The following is a 20,644-nucleotide window of genomic DNA, read 5'->3' on the forward strand; positions in this document are numbered from 1 at the left end:
AAAACACAGCTCTCCAAGAAATGCAATAATCTTAAAATCAACGGCGATTCGCCAAAAAAAAACACGAGTCTTGCTTGAAACTAATGGCCTGGTCGGTAGCATGTAACATTATGACGTCTCCTATGAGTCTGACTGAGTTGGGCCTTGCTAAGTGAATACATGGTAAAAACTATGTTGTGCAGATAGTTTGGTACCATGTATCCTCCTCAACTTAGAAGAAACACACACATAATTGTTTGGTTACAAGCATTTTCTCAGATGCAACATGTTGTTGTTTGGTTACGTACGCACAAACGATTAATCTCACCTCTTATCCATGTGGTGAACTTACCTCACGCGGAAATAGGGTGCTGAAGGAAGAAGGTGTATCAGCCCACGGGTGCTCATCCAACGGTCAGGAAACCAACTAGGTGCAAATCGTTTTTCAGTTGTCTGATGCATAGGTGTGTCATATCTTTACAGTCAGTAGGGAAACATAAATCGACCTGTCTACGACCGTCGAAACAAATAATGTACAATAGAAGAGTCATGTGAGACTATGAGCTGAGGCAGTGTCAAAGGAAATCTCAAACAGTCGACCAGGTGCGAAGATTTTTGTCAAAATTTATTAGTTTTCATAACATGCACACATGAACACGTTTATGTGGTATTATAGGAGATGTAGATCTACTCATCTATGATCGTCGAAACAGAAAACACGCAACACAAAAGTCATGTGAAACAACAAGATGCGATAGTGTCAAAGGAAACAGTCGACCTGGTTCGAATATTTACCAAAATTCATCTTAAGGATGTGCAAATATTAGCATGAATTTCAAGATATACAATCCATGAAGTTAGGAACCAATCATCTGAATGGAACCACAATGTTGATGTGCATCTTTTTCGCGTAGAGCTTATTCGAATCGAAGCATTACTGTGTAGATTACAAGGGATCATGTGAAGGTGATTAGGGTGGTGAGTGGAACATAAAATATGCAAACCATCGCATGGGCTGGCTGTGAAAAAATGGTCGATCTAAGCGTTCTCTCATAGCCAGCCCCAGAGCTGCTTTGAGCACCACGCCATGCAAGCCTAACAGTGTTTGCACAAAACCAAACAATTCAAAATCAAAAAAAGCTGCATCCAGCTGCCTGGTTGGAGTTGATGCAGACAAGAAGATGGGCAGTTATTCTTCACATAGGACAATCTCATGTTATTCGATAAGGGGATTTTATTGGCTCATTTCTAGTACATACATGGCTTCTACCAATGACATGATGCACACAACCCAAACCAATCAGCAACTAATAAAAATAAAATCAACTCATTTGACGCGGAAAAATAAGAAAGAAGAAGGTTGTCTAAGTTATAAGGTGATTGATGTGTGCAGTAATTTTTTCTTAGGGAAATGTGTGGAATAAATCGTCATCCATGGAGAGTAAAACTGTGTTGGCTAATGGCTACTTGTTCCAAACTAGTACACACTGCCATAGACAGCACCCTGCTCCGCCCGATGACCATGGACCTGTACGAAGCCACTGTTTACATTAGCGTACATACAAACTACAGTGAAGAAGAATATATTATTTTTCGTCAAAAAACACATCATTCTTAGAGCCCAACTTGGACATGGGATAAAGTTCTTCATAGATACCCTAAAACCGTGTGCTAAAAATATTATGCACACTATTTTTTTCTTTTCAAAATGGATATGCACACTATTACGTGAATACAAACTTTATGCGTTCCAAATGATCGACCATACAGCTCGTGTGAACTTATTACACTCAGGAAACAGATGTTTGGTCCACTCATCCTGACGGCAAAAGATGCGCCTTGCAAGTTTGCCGCATACAAAAATCACTATCATGCGAAGATACCATAGAAATTCATAACCAATATAAGAGTCTGGGAAATTTCTTATTATTCATTGGAGTATCAAAATTGAAAAGAGCAACACACAGTAAGCTTACTGGGAATTTCTTATTTTTGAAGTTTGGAGTAAATTCCAACGAAACTCGTATGTACATTGTCTTCGATTAACGGACTAAAGTTGACCCAACAAAATAAAACCATGTCAAGCGCAACTTGTATTGTGTAGATTAATTTTGTAGCAAGACAAAGAACACTAACCACCATTTTTTGACTGTCATGTGGCACGTTAATTTTCTCATGGATAACTCTAATTAAATGCTTTGAACCACCCAAAAATGTGCAGCACATGTTGTGTCCTGGTTTGAAGGTTTAAGTTGGTAGCTTCATCCTAGATTTTAGTTCGTGCAATGAGTTGGGCTCTTTTATTATTAATGGCACCCTGCATGTTTCTGCAGGGATCAGTTGTAATATATTTGAATAAAGTTTTATTGTGTACGAAACATGAATATTAGAGTTAACAGTATGCAAATAAATGGTACATATACTGCAGGGATCAGTTGTAATATATTTCAATAAAGTTTTATTGTGTACGAAACATGAATATTAGAGTTAACAGTATGAAAATAAATGGTGCATATACTGCAGGGATCAGTTGTAATATATTTAAAGCTTTATTGTGTACGAAACATGAATATTTGAGTTAACATTATGCAAATAAATGGTACAGGTCGAATATCCATTTCTGATCCAAGGCTCATCTGCACCCGGTCAAGAAGAAAATCAAAAATAATTCAGAAAATACATTTTATTTATTGAGCTTGTTTATTGTACAGTTGTAAACTATTTATTAAATATAAATAGCATAAAGGAATAGAATTTCTCATGAATGTTTAATGTTGAGGTGGGTCTTTTTCTATCCATGGTTCCTTGTTGAGGCAGCCCGTTTCCTATTTATGTTGTTTGCTGAGGTAACAAGCTCGCATGTTAAGAGAAATATATTAATTAGCGGTAGCTAATTATCTATTTATTTATATAAAGAGGATACAGGACGCCGCAATAATTTTCACTTTCTTGTGTAAAGACTTGATAGGTGGACGCGTGAAAACTTTAGATCTTGACGAGGGGTGTATCCTCTGTATCCTCCCCATTGGAACCGGCATTTTTAGATCAGCTGCTCGCATTATTTCCATCGTTGTCCTCATCTAGGTCATGAACACGATCGATCAGAGTTTATCATCATCACACTTTCACGCCAATGGCAAGAAGTTTAGCTCCGGTTAGCAGCCAGCCAAAATAATTTCTCGAGTTCAAGATATTGGGATGGCAGCTAACTCTCGATCAACCAAACACGCGACATAAACTACACCAGAAGACAATAATCAGCGATCAAACTTGCCTTTGATGCAATGTTGCAGTGGGAGACAGGAATCACATGCATGTTCTTCTCCTGACCACACGGGGCTGCGGTTTGGCATTCGATTGGCTTCAGCCAATCCTCTAACCGATGCACTCGATGATATTTTGACATGAACAAACTCCAGCAGAACTACCAGCCTCAGTCACCACCTTCATCATTCTAATCATTTTATAGACAACTTGAGCCGCGTGCAACGCAAAAGGTTTTCATGTCCTTGACTTAAACACTAGTGTTATCAGAAAAAAAATCTAGACAATCTAAGCTTATAGATGCATCGTTTACCTTCGGCTCTGGGATAACGCCGGTCTGTGGCGGAAGGAATCACCTTTCCCATTGATGATTATTCGAGACTGTAAAACTCTCATCCGTTTTTCGGATCCCTTTGAAATGCATATTCCAGTCTGGAAGCCTTTCCCCCACGTGAAAGTTTCAAACAAAACAATAGCTCTAGTATGGAAGATGGGTTTTTTTCTATTCCTAGTTAAATTTAAAACCATTCTAATGAAACAGGCCCATATACTATATAGATGCATGTTACACTATTTTTTTTTTGTATTTTACATCTACTTCTATTCTCTATTATCTAAATCACCACTTAAATAAAGCCTCATAACTCAACAGCATCATTTCAAATATGAAATTGCTTACCACACATACCATGTGGTTGCATGTTACACTATTACTCACGAACCGAACATGTGGAGAGGCTTTATTGCAATGTACAGTACTAGGTATATATCCTCAGTCCCAGCATACCTGGGTCTGATGAAAGACCGAGAGTACGTACGAATCATGCTATACAACGCAAACACACGGGACCTGCAAATGATGATGCATACAGACACCCCCTTACGATATTCGAGCTAACGCAACAAGGTTAACAGCACATATATATAGCTATAACACTGGTGTGTCGACTTGGTTAACCCAGCTGTACTTGTCCATGTACGGGTTGGTAGTGGCGCTCTCCGGTGGCGGTGGGTAGTCGTCGATGCAGTCTGCCCACGCGCCCTTGTCAGCCATGTCGCCGGTCACCTCCCACAGGCAACTGTTGCACTTAAATCCGGAGCCGAAGGTGAGCATGAGCGCCCTCTCCCCTTTCTTCAGCCTCCCCTTGGCCTCCATGTACGACAGCACGTACCAGAGGCTGCTGGCGGACGCGTTCCCCCACCGGCGCAGTGTCATCAGCGCAGGCTCCACGTCGTGGGCGTCGAGACCGAGGCTCTCCCGTACAGCCTCGACGACGGCGGCGCGGCCGGGGTGGAGGCAGTAGTGCTCCACGCCGGTCTTAAAGTTGACCTTGGGAAGTCGTCCGTCTGCCGTCACCTGCATGGAAGAGTGGGATAGAAGCTTGCTAGATAGGTAGTGGGCGGCGAACCGCAGCAACTCGGACACGGGGAGGACGCGTGGGACGAGGCGCCGTAGATTCAGGGTCATGGCCCGGACAGCGGCCTTCGGCAAATCCTTGCTGAGGCTGATCCCCATGTGTCCGTCGCCGTCCTCCCGCTGCAAGCGCGCACGCGTGCGCCTGGTCGTCGGCGGCTATGTTTGCGCGCACGAGATGGCGGAGAGACATCTTGGCGCGCCCGCGCAGCGACGGGTTGTTGGTGAGCAGCACGGCGGAGCCTCCGCTGCGGAAGAGGCAGTTGCCCATCATCATGGACTCTTCCGTGCCGGCATACCTGCTAGGAGCCATGGACTCGGACGAGACCACGAGAGCTAGCGACGCTGGCCGCGTGCGCAGCGCTCTGCGGGCGAGGTCCAGCGAGATCAGGCTGGCGCCGCACCCCATGCCGGAGAGGTTGTACACGGCGACGTCCTCGCGCATGCCGAAGCGGCGCACGATCCTGGAGGCGAGCGACGGCGCGGGGGCCAGCAAGGAGACGTTGACGACCAGCACGTCGACGTCGCGGGGCGCGACGCCGCTCCTGGCGAAGAGCTCGGCGATGGCTTCGTCGAAGAAGGCGTCCATCTCGTCCAGCGCGTCCTGGTGGGTGGGCAACTCCTCGCGGCCCTCCAGGATGCTGCGCGGGCAGTAGCTCTCCTCGCCGATGCCGGAGCGGACGATGACGCGGAAGATGAATCGTTACTCTGGGACGCCGAGGCGCTTGTTGCGCGTGACCACCCTGCCAACGGGACAAGCAGAGAGGTCTCCGGCGTCCAACTAAAAGCAAAGAGAAGGTTCCTTATGAGGGGCTGAGCAAGCTAAAATGTTTCTGCAGCATTTGTCGACGCGAAGGTCACAAGCAAGCCACCTGCCTTTAACTGAGGATGACCCCAAGAAATGACAAAGACATGGCAAATGCAAGAACTGTGGGATGGAAGGACACCAACGGAACACGTGCACACGGTGGCTTGTTATAGCTGAGAAAAATTTCATGCTTGATTCAGTAGATTGCGAAACTCTGCAAAACTGAGGATTTTCTGGTGTGTTTCAGCGAGCATTTAGATAAAAGACATTTTTCACTAAAGAAGGTTTATGACAATAACAAAGAAATAACTGTTACGACAAAAGTCCATATTTGTCCTTCGGGTGGACACTTCTCGCTCTTAAGTGGTTGTATATATGGTGTATACTAACTCACTCACTATAATTACAACCATCGGTGATGGCCTTTCTTCCCCCTCTCTTCGTGCTTTACCAAGGTCTCCTGTTTTATCAAGGTCTTAGAGAGGAAGAGAGAGAAGAGCGACACCCTATGTCATCAGGCGGCCCATCTCTCAAGTGGTTGTATATATGGTGTATACTCACTCACCTGTTGTAATTTTGACTGTCGGTGATGGCCGTCCTTCACTTCTCCTCCTGCTTTACTAAAGTGTAAGAGGGAGAGAAGAAGAAGGACGACCCCCTATGACAACAGGCGGTGTCTTCTCAGAACAACTCTCATATCAGTTTGTGGATTAAGAGTGAGTATTGTCCACTAGAAGAAAAGATAATTAAGTAGCTTGTCCATAAAAAGTTAAAAAATTGTAGAGAAAGGCCTATGACCTTTGCTAGAAAGTGGACATATTGGGTGCCAGAAATTAAACGAAACAGAACTTAATCCATGTTTCCTTAAAATGTTGGCAATATGGTACTATATGTTGGTCGATATTGTTGTATGCAGTTCGTAGTCTTCTACCACACCGTTGTTATTCTTTCGAGAGAGATGCCACTAGTAAACCTATGGCCCCCGGATCTATTTTTTCATTAATACAAAAAGCTTCTACAGTTGCTCTTTATCTGCTCTTTACTATTTTTGCCACTTTGCCTATCACTATCTGCTTTTAATCTTGTAACTGGCAAAAACAACGGGAGGGATGCCCCCTTGCCTAAGCAATTTTATTTGTTTGTGTGCAGGTACTGATAACATTTTTAGTGTGCTGCCTCCTACTGGTTCGATAAACGTTAGTTAACTAAGGGAAATACTTTCTGCTGCTATGCTACATCACCTTTCCTCTTCGGGGAATCCAAAAATTCCTACGGGAGTAGCAATCTACACGGGAGTCAGAGCCAATGCTCCTCTACCTCGTGGCAACCGAGTGGTCAGTATGGTCCTCATAGTAGAAATAGAAGAAGGCAAGGTACAAAAGGTACAACAGCCTACATATTATCTGAGCGAGGTCCTCACCGACTCAAAGCAAAGATACCTACACTTCCAGAAGCTACCATGTCTGCATCTTCCTGGCGGCGCGGAAGCTGGCTCATTATTTCCAGGTACACCAAATTACTGTGGATAGTTAGACCCCGTTCTTGAATATGATTAACAATCGAAATGCCACTAACCGAGTGGCCAAATGGGTGATCGAGCTGCTTCCATACGACTTGAATTGTGAGCCAAGGAAAGCAATCAAGTCACAAGCCCTCCTTAATTTTGTTGCTGAATGTACCTAATCCCATGATCCACCCACCCTGCTACACTCGAAGAATTGGATTATGTACTTTGATGAATCAAAGATGTTGGCTGGCGCGGGGGCTAGAGCAGTCCTCATTTTGTCTAAGGGTGACAAGCTAAGTTATGTCCTACAGATCCACTTCATAGCATCCAGTAATGCAACAGAGTATGAAGGCTTCCTATATGGACTCTGAATAGCAGTCTCACTCGGCATTACCCACCAGCTGGTCCGTGGCGACTCGGATCTCGTCGTCCAGCAAATGATGAAAGAGTGGGACGTTAGGAGCGAATCAATGTCTGCTTATTGTGCAGCCATCCAGAAATTGGAAGGGAAATTTGAAGGCTTTATTGGAGTTGGTTCACATCTCGAGACTGGAGAATGAAGCGGCCGATTCACTAGCTAAGATTGGTTCCACTCAATGACCAGTTCCACCCGACATTTTCCCAGAACAATTGCATGAGCCGACTGTTGTGGAAAATCCTTTTGTCAACAAAGACCAACCGAAGCAGTCAACACGAGTAGAGAATGATGGAGTGGTACAAATACCAAGGGCTATTGACCTGATTCAAGAAGTCCTAGCATACTGGCGTACATAGAAGCTGAAGCAGAAGAGGTGTGCTAGGATGGACTCGATCTCCTGGAAGAAGCTCGATAGCTCGCCCTTGTTTAGTCTCTTCTTTATCAACAAACGTTGCAAAGGTATCATAGTCGGCAAGTGCGTGGGCGTATCTTCACAGTCAGCGGCCTGGCCGGTTCTCCGACTGCGACAAAAGAAATTCCACAAAATCGCTCTCCCTTGGGAAGGACCATTCATAATCTCCCAAGTCCTGAGTAACAATGCATTCCGACTATATGACATTGAAAAAGACGAGGAGATAAAGGCTACATGGAACACAACACCCTTAGAGCATGGTTAATAATATAGCCAAGTTATAAGGAGTAGGCATGTCATCTAGAGCCAACCTTGTAGCCGGCATGTACAATAGTAGGTTTTATATGTGTACTACTTTATTAGTAGTTAGCTCAGCTTACAGCCTCAAAAAGTGTCTTGGGGCTCGTGCTAGAGCCTGATAACCCACAAGAATAGGGGATCAGTTGTAGCCTTTCTCGATAAGTAAGAGTGTCGAAGCCAACGAGGAGCTAAAGGTAGAACAAATATTCCCTCAAGTTCTATCGACCACCGATACAACTCTACGCACGCTTAACGTTCGCTTTACCTAGAACATGTCTGAAACTAAAAATACTTTGTAGGTGTCGTACGAAAGGTTCACAAGATAATAAAGAGCACGTAAATAAAATCTAGGGGCTGTTTAGATAAAGAAACAACTAATTAGTATTGTTAGAGTGTTTTTTGTAACGAAACAAAGTTATTTGTCCCTAGGCAATCGATAAGTAGACCGGTAACCGTTATTGCAATTTTATATGAGGGAGAGACATAAGCTAACATACTTTCTCTTCTTGGATCATATGCATTTATGATTGTAACTCTAGAAAACATCCGTAACTACTAAAGATCAATAAGGTAAAACCCAACCATAGCATTAAAATATCAAGTCCTCTTTATTCCCGTACGCGAACAACTTACTCACTTGGGTCTGTGCTTCTGTCACTCACGCCACCCACCATAAGCAAATCAAGAACATATTGCAAACCCTACAACGGGGATCCTTCACGCTTGCGCGACACGGAGAGCACCATAGGACAGCACCAATAATAAAACATGTAATTCAAACCAACCACGATCATCAATCAACCCATTGGACAAAACGGATCTACTCAAACATCATAAATTAGAGATTACAGTGGCGAGAAGGGGTATTACACCGCTGCATAGAGGAGGAGAGAGTTGGTGATGACGGCGACGAAGTTCTTGGTATAGATCGCCGTCACGATGATGGCCCCACGGTGTTCCGGTGCCACCGGGAGAGAGGGGGAGAGAGCCCCCCTACTACTTCTTCTTCCTTGACCTCCCCCCTAGATGGGAGAAGTGTTTCCCCTCTGGTCCATGGCCTCCATGGCGGCAGAGGGGCGAGAGCCCCTCCGAGATTGGATCTCTGTCTCTGTTTCTTTCTATTTTTGCGACTTCCAGATTTTGACCTTTCACCATTTCTTTAATTCCCGGAGATCCGTAACTCCGATTGGGCTGAAATTTTAACACAATTATTATCCGGATATTAGCTTTCTTGCGGCCGAAGAAGGGAACCAAGCGCCTTACGGGGTGGCCACAAGGGCCCAGGGCGCGCCCCCTGCCTTGCCACCGCCTCGGGCATCGTCTCGCGTTGATTCCAATTCCCAAAAATCACATATATTACAAAAAAATCTTCGTAAGTTTTTATCGCGTTTGGAGTTTGTTTGATATGGATTTTCCGTGAAAAAAAATTGCAACAAACAGGAACTGGCACTAGGCACTGGATCAATATGTTAGTCCCAAAATAGTATAAAAATTTGCCAAAAGTATATGAAAGTTGTAGAATATTAGCATGGAACAATCAAAAATTATAGATACGAGGGAGACATATCAGCATCCCCAAGCTAACTTCCTGCTCGTCCCCGAGTAGGTAAATGATAAAAAAAAGATAAATTTGAATGTGGAATGCTACCTAGCATAATCTTGATCATATAATCTAATCATGGCATGAATATTAAGACGCGAGTGATTCAAGGCAATAGTCTATCATTAGACATTAAGACAATAATACTTCAAGCATCCTAATAAAACAATCATGTCTTCTCAAAATAACATGGCCAAAGAAAGTTATTCCTACAAAATCATATAGTCTGGCTATGCTCCATCTTCACCATGCAAAGTATTTAAATCTTGCACAACCCTGGTTTTAGCCAAGCAATTGTTTCATACTTTAGTATTCTCAAACCTTCTCAACTTTCACACAATATATGAGCGTGAGCCATGGACATAGCACTATAGGTGGAATAGAATATGGTAGTTGTGGAGAAGACAAAAAGAAGGAGATATTCTCACATCAACTAGGCGTATCAACGGGCTATGGAGATTCCCATCAATAGATATTAATGCAAGTTATTAGGGATTGCCATGCAATGGATGCACTAGAGCTATAAGTTTATGAAAGCTCAAAAATAAACTAAGTGGGTATGCATCCAACTTGCTTTCTCATGAAGAACTAGGCATTTGAGGAAGGCCATCGTTGGAATATACAAGCCAAGTTCTATAATGGAAAATTCCCACTAGTATATGAAAGAGATAACATAGGAGACTCTCTGTCATAAAGATCATGGTGCTACTTTGAAGCACAAGTGTGGAAAAGGGATAGTAACATTGTCCCTTCTCTCTTTTCTCTCATTTTTTTATTTTCTCTTTTATTTTTTTCCTTTTTTTCTCTTTTTTTGGTGGGCTTCTTTGGCCCTTTTTTATTTGGGCTTCTTTGGCCTCTTTTATTTTGATAACCTCACATGGGATAATGCTCTAATAATGATGATAATCACACTCTTATTTACTTACAACTCAAAATTATAGCTCGATACTAGAACAAAGGTATGACTCTATATGAATGCCTCTCGCGGTGTACCGAGCTATGCAATTATCTAGCGTAGCAAATGACATCAAAAAGGGCAAGCAATGTAAACATCGTACTAGCTATCTTACGATCATGCAAAGAAATATGACAATGATGAAGCGTGTCATGATAGACGAAACGGTGGAAGTTGCATGGCAATATATCTCGAAATGGCTATGAAAATGTCATAATAGGTAGGTATGGTGGCTGTTTTGAGGAAGGTACATGCTGGGTGTAATGCACCGGTGAAAGTTGGGCGGTACTAGAAAGGTTAGCAATGGTGGAAGGGTGAGAGTGTGTATAATCCATGGACTCAACATTAGTCATCAAGAACTCACATACTTGTTCTAAAAGTCTATTAGCTATCAAAACAAAGTACTATGCGCATTCTCCTAGGGGAAGGGTTGGTAGGAGTTAACCATCACGCGATCCCGACCTCCACAAAAAGGAAGACAATCAATAAATACCTCATGCTCCAACTTCGTTACATAACAGTTCACCATACGTGCATGCTACGGGAATCACAAGTATTCTTACCAATCCATAATTACTCACTAGCCTAATTCTAATATCACCATATTTATATCAAAAACTATTGCAAGGAATCAAATATATCATATTCAACGATCTACAAGTTTTCTGTATGATTTTATGACTAATCATGTGAACGACCAATTCCTGTCAACTCTCGCAATAGATATAAGCGAAGCATGAGAGTTTAATCATTTCTACAAAAGATATGCCCACCCTCTAACAAATATAAGTGAAGCAAAGAGCATTCTACAAATGGCAGTTTTTTATATGAAGAGAAACAGGCAATCCAAACTTCAAATTATATAAGTGAAGTACATGAAGCATTCTATAAAGCCATACTCAAAAGATATAAGTGAAGTGCAAAGAGCATTCTATAATTCAACCAAGGACTATCTCATACCAGCATGGTGCATTATTAAAATAAAAATAAAAAGCACACGACGCTCCAAGATTTACGCATATCATGTGACGAAAAAAGTATAGCTCCAAGTAAAATTACCGATGATCGTTAACAGAAAGAAGGGATGCCTTCCGGGGCATCCCCAAGTTTAGTTGCTTGGGAGTCCTTGAATATTACCTTGGGACGCCTCGGGCATCCCCATTCTTAGACTGTTGCCACTCCTTATTCCTTCATCCATCGTGATCTCACCCAAAACTTAAAAACTTCAATCACACAAAACTTTACAAAACCTTCGTGAGATCCGTTAGTTTAATAAAGCAAATTACCACTTCAAATTCTGTTGAAAACTCATTCATATTTTATTTTTCCACTGTATCTATTGAATTATAACTTCTCCATGGCTTGTACCACCGATAAAATTGACAGTTTGATCAAAACTAGGAAAACAATGCATCAAAAACAGAATCTGTCTTAAACAGAACAGTCTGTAGCAATCTGGAAATCTACCATACTTTTGTAACTCCAAAAATTCTGAACAATTAGGACAAGATAAAAAATTCGTATATAAGTACTGTGCAAAAGGTTTCATAAACATTCGACATTCCAATAGAAAACAAAAATTCACGCGCTATAGCCAAAGTTTCTGTTTTTGCACTGCACAAACCAAACAAACAATTTAATCATCCTAAAGGCAAATCTTGGCACATTAATTTTATAATACAATTAATTGTACAATGGGAAAATTATTTTTGTTGAAAAGTTTCTGTAATCGAGATTCACAAAGTATCCATGGGCATGAATTCACGGATGTCCCCGACTTCAACGGTGTTTGTCTTTCTCACTTTCACTTTTCTTTTTGAAAATTTGTAGGTTCCCCACTTTATTTTTTGTTTTTAAACCTTTTAAAAGCACTCAATAGAAATAAATGACTCTCAAAAACTTCCAGGTTGTCTCCCTGGCAGCGCTTTCTTTAAAGCCATTAAGCTAGGCATATAGTGCTCAAGTAATGGATCCACCCAGATCCCAAGGTATATCAAAGCCAATTTTAATTAACAATGATTTGTAATTTAGTAGTGATCACAAAGTAATATATATCATGCAACAACGAAGTTTAACTCTCTTCGTATGCATCGGCATGTCATAAAAGAACAATTCATGCACATCAAGTAAAGGCCAATACATAGCATAAGCAGTTTCTTGTAATTTTATCGTATTGTAAACATAGAGAGGTGGAGATGTAGTTCCTCTCTTATAATAATTGCAAGTAGGAGTAGCAAGCACATGCATAATATATTTATCAAAATCATCATGTGCAATAGTAGAATGCAACCCATCAATATAGTCCTTAATAAGCGCAAACTTCTCCGATATAGTGTAGTTGGGAGAATTCAAAAAGATAATCGAGCTATCATGCGTGGGTGCAATAGTTAAATTTCATTATTAACATAAGGAACTATAGCAAGCTCATCTCCATAGCGCAAACTTCTCCGGTATAGTGTAGTTGGGAGAATTCAAAAGGATAATCGAACTATCATGCGTGGGTGCAATAGTTACAATTTCATTATTAACATAAGGAACTATAGCAAGCTCATCTCCATAAGCATCATTCATATTGGTATCATGGCCACAAGCATAGCAAGCATCAAGTTCATAAAAAATGAATATTGCAAACGAATCCAAGGGATCATAGCAATCATCATAGAATTAATCCTTCGGTAAGCACGAAGGGAAATTAAATAATGTATGAGTTGAAGAGTTAATCTCATTAGAAGGTGGGCACAGGTAGCTAATCCGCTCTTCCTCCTTTTGTTTTTGCTCTCCTCATCATCTTTTTCATCTAATGAGCTCACGGTGTCATCAACTTCTTCTTCCATAGATTCCTGCAAAATATTAGTCTCTTCTTGAACAGCGGAGACTTTCTCAATAAACGCGTCAATATCGGCATTGTATTCATAATTCTCATTGCTATATTTAAGTATAGCAAAAAAATCAGGCCTATCAACATCACCATCAAAAGCTTCATACTTTTCAAACAAAAATTCAATTTCATAAACAACCTTAAAAGCAACAAATTCTTCTATTCTCTCCACATCATAGTAATCATATCTACCATTAACATAAGAAGATAGGGTTTCATTATCGTTAAATTTGCATGAAAAGGGAATGTGTGGAGCCTTCATCCTAGAGAAACAAGTATAATCATATCTCAGGCATAAATTCCGAGCATACCAATGCAACATATGAATTTTAGCCCATAAGAGTTTCCCTTTTCGAGTCAAGCGGTAATCCCTTAAGTATTCACATTGATCCAACGTGTCTCCCATTATATAATTGAATGGGGTTTTCTCAGGATTATTAAAATAGTTCATAATATCTTTCACATAATGAGGATCGAGGGTTTTAGGAGGTTCCTCATCTCCATGAGTAGCAAGTACACATATTTTTTCGTATTTTGTGTTCCATATCCATAACTAAAGACAGAGAACAATTTAGAACAGAAAATAAAATCAACTCAGTGATAAAGCAAACAAGCACACACGAGAATACTCACCCAATGCTATTGCTCCCCGGCAATGATGCCAGAAAAAGGTCTTGATAACCCATAAGTATATGGGATCATTTGTAGCCTTTCTCAATAAGTAAGAGTGTCGAACCCAACGAGGAGCTTAAGGTAGAACAAATATTCCCTCAAGTTCTATCGACCACCGATACAACTCTACGCACGCTTAACGTTCCCTTTACCTAGAACAACTATGAAACTGGAAATACTTTGTAGGTGTTGTAGGAAAGGTTTGCAAGATAATAAATAGCGCGTAAATAAAATCTAGGGGACGTCTAGATAAAGTAACAACTAAATTAGTTTTAGTAGAGAGATTTTTGTAACTCAAGAAAGTTATTTGTCCCTAGGCAATCGATAACTAGACCGGTAATCGTTATTGAAATTTTATATGAGGGAGAGGCATAAGTTAAAATAGTTTCTCATCTTGGATCATATGCACTTATGATTGGAACTCTAGCAAACATCTGTAACTACTAAAAATCATTAAGGTGAAACCCAACCATACCATTAAAGTATTAAGTACTCTTTATTCCCCTACGCAAACAACCTACTTACTCGGGTTTGTGCTTCTGTCACTCACGCCACCCATCATAAGCAAATTATGAACATATTGCAAACCATACAACAGGGATCCCTCACGCTTGCGCGACACGGAGAGCACCATAGGACAACACCAATAATAAAACATGCAACTCATACGAATCATGATCATCAATCAACCCATAGGTCAAAACGGATCTACTCAAACATCATAGGATAGCCATACATCATTGGGAAATAATATATAGCGTTGAGCACCATGTTTAAGTACAGATTACAGCAGGGAGAAGGGGTATTACACCGCTCCATAGAGGGGGGGAGAGTTGGAGATGACGGCGGCAAAGTTGTTGGTGTAGATCGCTGTCACAATGATGGCCTCGACGGTGTTCCGGTGCCATCAGGAGAGAGGGGGAGAGAGCTCCCCTCCTTTTTCTTCTTCGTTGACCTTCCCCCTAGATGGGAGAAGAGTTTCCCCTCTGGTCCATGGCCTCAATGGCGGCGGAGGGCGAGAGCCCCTCCGATATTGGATCTCTCTCTCTGTTTCCTTATGTTTCTGTGCTCCCAGATTCTGGCCTTTCACCATTTTTAAATTTTCTGGAGATCCGTAACTCCGATTGGGCTGAAATTTTAACACGATTTTTATCCGGATATTAGCTTTCTTGCGGCCGAAGAAGGGCACCAACCGACTAACGCGGTGGCCATTGGGGCCCAGGGCACGCCCTAATCCCTGGGGCGCGCCCCCTGCCTTGCCGTCTCCTCGGGCATCGTCTCGCATTGATTCGAATTCCCAAAAATCACATATATTCCAAAAAAAATCTCTATAAGTTTTTATCGCGTTTGGACTTTGTTTAATATGGATTTTCTGCGAAACAAAAAACATGCAACAAACAGGAACTGGCACTGGGCGGTGAATCAATATGTTAGTCCCAAAAATAGTATAAAACGTTGCCAAAAGTATATCAAAGTTGTAGAATATTGGAATGAAACAATTAAAAATTATAGATATGACGGAAACGTGTCAAAGCCAGCTACTAACCAAGAGCCCGCTTCTCTTCTCTCTCCTTCAACTAAGCAAAAATATAATATTCGAGTCCTTATAGCCTGCTTATGTCACCTTACTGTACTTGCTCTTAAGCTACTCATAGTGGGAAGTATCCTATATTAGTATCATGCATATGATTCTAGTGTATGGTACTACCTTTACAGTGCATAGTATCATAGAGTAGTATCATAGGTGATCATATTTATTGCCATTCATGACAAAGAGTAGCATATCATTTAATATGATACGGTATCTATCTATGTTACTTCAACCCTCTCCCGCTCTTCTTTAATTCTGTGCCACATCAGCGTGTTTCTATTCCTGAGTACATGATACTGGCTAAGACACCACCACTAGTATATGATGCTCCCCACTATGATCTCCAAGAGGCGCGCGAAATATCCGCGCGCTGGATAAACCGCCAATTGGGCACGCGAGACGCCGAGCGGTGTGTTCCAGTAGGCGGACGAAAAAAATGGGCGCGCGCTCGTTCAAAGCCACGCTCCAGCGCCCTCCAACCGCCACGATTTCCCTCCCGCTGCGCCTTCATCCTCGCCTCTTCCGGCACCCTGCCGCCCGTGCGTTCTCCTCGCCTCTTCCAGTGCCCCTCCGCCGATGCGCCTTCTCCCCCCCTCTTCCAGCGCCCCGCCATGCCGCCGCGCCCCCAGAGTAGCTTGGGCTACCGAGGCATCCGCCTTTGCCCCTCCGGCGTGTTTTACAAGAAGATCCGCTCCAGCGATACACGCCTCGGAGTCGGAACATTTGAGACCACCCGTGCATACGACGCGGCAGCGTGGCACCTCGGGCGGCCTCGGTCACATATGAACTCCTACGTGTGGACGTGTGAGTAGGCGCAGGACCTCGCGCCTCCCCCGCGTCTAATCAGCGAGAAGGATGGCCGCCTCCAGGGGAGGCGGGAGCGTCGCCTTCTCATCGCCGAGGCAGACGAGCACGCCGTGGCGTTGTGGCGCAAGCGCTTCCCACAGGATGTCACCGCCGAGAATGAGTTCTGGGCGAAGAGGAGGGCGGAGCGAGCCGTGTGTCGTGCGGACAAGCGTGTGAGGAAGGAACTGGTGGAAGCCCAGATCTATCTGGGACCTGTGTCGACCTGGGACGATGAAGATCCTCGGTGGCTCGACGCGCTAACATCGTCGGACTACACCACTGAGGAAGAGGAGGAGTAGTTTTATTTTCGTTTTATGTTTTTTATTTAACATCGTATGAACTGCCTTGTGGTTTGGGAAACTATGCTATGAAATTTGAACTAAATGTTGTTTCATATTTTTTCGTATGTGTTGTTTCAAAAAATTTCATGTGCCGGCTAGTTGCTCGCGCTGGATTATACCGCGCCTTGCGAAGTGTATAGCAGCTCGCTTAATTTTGCAGCGCCTGATAAAGCAACCACCCTCTTGCGTGCGCTAAAACGCTATTTCAGCGCTGCAACTTTTTTTTAGCGCGTTGAAGATGCGCACTGACTTGGTGCACGACCACTCGGCGTGTTTGCTGACCGACTTCCCTTCCAAGTAAGTTGAGTCGGAAGACTGCGGCCCATCCTTATTACCAACCAGCCCACAGTCAGTCCGCCTGGTTGGCAAGCGAAAATACAAAGAAAACCAAGTGACCAAAAGACCAATTACAAAAGATTCAAAGGGAAAAGAGTCGGGAAAAACCATTGCAAGTGCAACAAAAGTACTTAAGATTAAAGTTTAAAACTGTAGCACCACCACCATCGGTCGGACTTCCATCTTTTCTATAAAAATCAAGAATTTAGTGGCACTATCAAATTCTGGAACTTTGTTGAAATCACACTGAGCAAAGTTTCTAAATAAAATCACACAACAAGTGAATGTCCCACTCAAAGTTGCTTTTTGCCACACGTACCCACTAGACATGTTTGAACTTCTATTGATGCAGATATACTGTTAATGCAAACCGTACCCACTAGACATGCTAAAGGAAAGAAAACCCTGTCCATAAACATTGGCACGGTTAGGGAGCTTGCGGTTGAGGGTTACTAGGAGACAAGAATCAGTACGATTGATAGGGCTAAGTTTGAATACTAACATGAATAATATAATATCTCGATCGATGTGACTTGAAAGGATAGATGCCGGTAAAGTATATGCCCTGAACGCTTTTATAAGACGGCATAGGAGACAAGAATTGGTATGAGTGGTAGGGCCAGATTTGAAAACAAACATGAATAACATAATACCGGTCGTATGACATGTAATCTCGATTGACGTGTCCTGAAGGGATAGATGCCGCTGAGGTATATGCCCTACCCGCTTTTATAAGACGGCATAGGGTACAAGAATAGTTACAAGTTGTAGGGCCAGGTTTGAATATAAACATAAATAATACATAATATCAGTCGTATGGCAGGTGATCTCGATCGATGTGACTTTAGGGGATAGATGTTGGTGGGGTATATGCCCTGACCTCTTTTATCAGACGGCATAGAAGACAGGAAACCGTACGAGTGATAGGGCCAGGTTTGAATACAAACATGAATAATATAATACGCATTGTATAGCAGGTGATCTCGATCGACGTGAGTTGAAGGGACAGATGCCGGTGAGGCATAGGTCATGACATCTTTGCCGCATGTGCCGCTGTTTCTCAGGTTGTGCCGAAGAAGATGTGTTGATGGATATAGCGGAGGCCAAGCAATGTTGTTCTGCCACCGTCCTCATGTCCTTCCTCCGCCTCGCCTTTCCCATATGGCCAACTCCAATGCCGACTACCACCCAGGAGATGAGGTCCATCTACAACGACGCGAGGCTCGTGCCGGTGCAGTTGGGCCAGCCAGCGTTCAGATGCTCGCCTTTCCCATATGGCCGACTCCAATGCCGACTGCCACTCAGGAGATGAGGTCCATCTACACCGACGCGAGGCTCGTGCCGGTGCAGTTGTGCCAGCCAACGTTCAGCCCTAAGAGCCTCGCCTTTGACCACCGTGCTGGCGTTCGGCTAATTAGTTTTTCAATAAGCCAATGTTTTTTGCGATTGGCCAAGTTTATGAAAAATTATACCAATATCTGTAATACCAAAAAAAATAAATGTGAAAATATATTCCACAATAAAGCTAATGGTACGGATTAGGAGTATATATTAAACATAGTTATAATTTGCTATATCTTAAAACCGGACATATGCATGCACCACTAGTGGAATCGAGTTATACGCCGAGTGCCAGGAACACTCGGCAAAGGGCCCAAAACCGCCGGTAAAGCCTTTACCGAGTGCTATACTCGGCAAAGGCCACCCATGGCACACCTCTCCGGCAAACAGGAATTTGCCAAGACTTTGCCGAGAACTAAACAATACCACCCGACAATATAAAGTGACTCTCACATCGGCTGGTTCCGTCATCTCTTTGCCGAGAATGGCTCTCGGCAAAGATGCCACAGCCAACCGCCAGCGCATGCCAGTTTGCTGAGAGTGGCTCTCGGCAAAGATGCCACAGCCAACCGCCAACGTGCCACTTTGCCGAGAGCTGCTGTCGGAAAAGATTCATTCCCAAACAACTTTTTACTGCTTTCCCCCGGATCCCTGCCACAAAAATGTTGGAAATATGCCCTAGAGGCAATAATAAAAGGATTATTATTATATTTCCTTGTTCATGATAATTGTCTTTTATTCGTGCTATAATTGTATTATCCGGAAATCGTAATACACGTGTGAATACATAGACCACAATACGTCCCTAGCGAGCCTCTAGTTGACTAGCTCGTTGATCAACAGATAGTCATGGTTTCCTGACTATGGACATTGGATGTCGTTGATAACGGGATCACATCATTAGGAGAATGATGTGATGGACAAGACCCAATCCTAAGCATAGCACAAGATCGTGTAGTTCGTTTTGCTAGAGCTTTTTCCAATGTCAAGTATCTCTTCCTTAGACCATGAGATCGTGTAACTCCCGGATACCGTAGGAGTGCTTTGGGTGTACCAAACGTCACAACGTAACTGGGTGACTATAAAGGTGCACTACAGGTATCTCCGAAAGTGTCTATTGGGTTGACACGGATCAAGACTGGGATTTTTCACTCCGTATTACGGAGAGGTATCACTGGGCCCACTCGGTAGCGCATCATCATAATGAGCTCAAAGTGACCAAGTGTCTGGTTACGGGATCATGCATTACGGTACGAGTAAAGTGACTTGCCGGCAATGAGATTGAACGAGGTATTGGGATACCGACGATCGAATCTCGGGCAAGTAACATACCGTATGACAAAGGGAATAGTATACGAGGTTGTTTGAATCCTCGACATCGTGGTTCATACGATGAGATCATCGAGGAGTATGTGGGAGCCAACATGGGTATCCATATCCCGCTGTTGGTTATTGACCGGAGAGCCGTCTCGGTCATGTCTGCATGTCTCCCGAACCCGTAGGGTCTACACACTTAAGGTTCGGTGACGCTAGGGTTGTATGAATATGAGTATGCAGCAAACCGAATGTTGTTTGGAGTCCCAGATGAGATCCCGGACGTCACGAGGAGTTTCGGAATGGTCTGGAGGTTAAGAATTATATATAGGAAGTGCTGTTTCGGCCATCGGGAAAGTTTCGGGGTCACCCGGTATTGTACCGGGACCACCGGAAGGGTTTCGGGGGTCCACTGGGTGGGGCCACCTATCCCGGAGGGCCCCGTGGGCTGAAGTGGGAGGGGAACCAGCCCCTAGTGGGCTGGTGCGCCCCCCCTTGCCCCCCCTGCACCTAGGGTTGAAAACCCTAGGGTGGGGGGCGCACCCCACTTGCCTTGGGGGGCACTCCACCCCCCTGGTCGCCGCCCCCCTTGGGAGATTGGATCTCCCAGGGCCGGCGCCCCCCCTTGGGGGCCTATATAAAGGAGGGGGGAGGGAGGGCAGCCGCAC

General features: G+C 43.4%; 1 pseudogene; it reads right to left on the bottom strand.

Annotated features, from left to right (window-relative positions):
- Positions 1–3,970: 3,970 nt before the first annotated feature.
- Positions 3,971–5,466, bottom strand: LOC119289671 (annotated as a pseudogene).
- Positions 5,467–20,644: the final 15,178 nt, after the last annotated feature.

The sequence above is a fragment of the Triticum dicoccoides genome, chromosome 4A, assembly GCF_002162155.2.
Source record: "Triticum dicoccoides isolate Atlit2015 ecotype Zavitan chromosome 4A, WEW_v2.0, whole genome shotgun sequence".
In the NCBI taxonomy this organism is placed as follows: Eukaryota; Viridiplantae; Streptophyta; class Magnoliopsida; order Poales; family Poaceae; genus Triticum; species Triticum dicoccoides.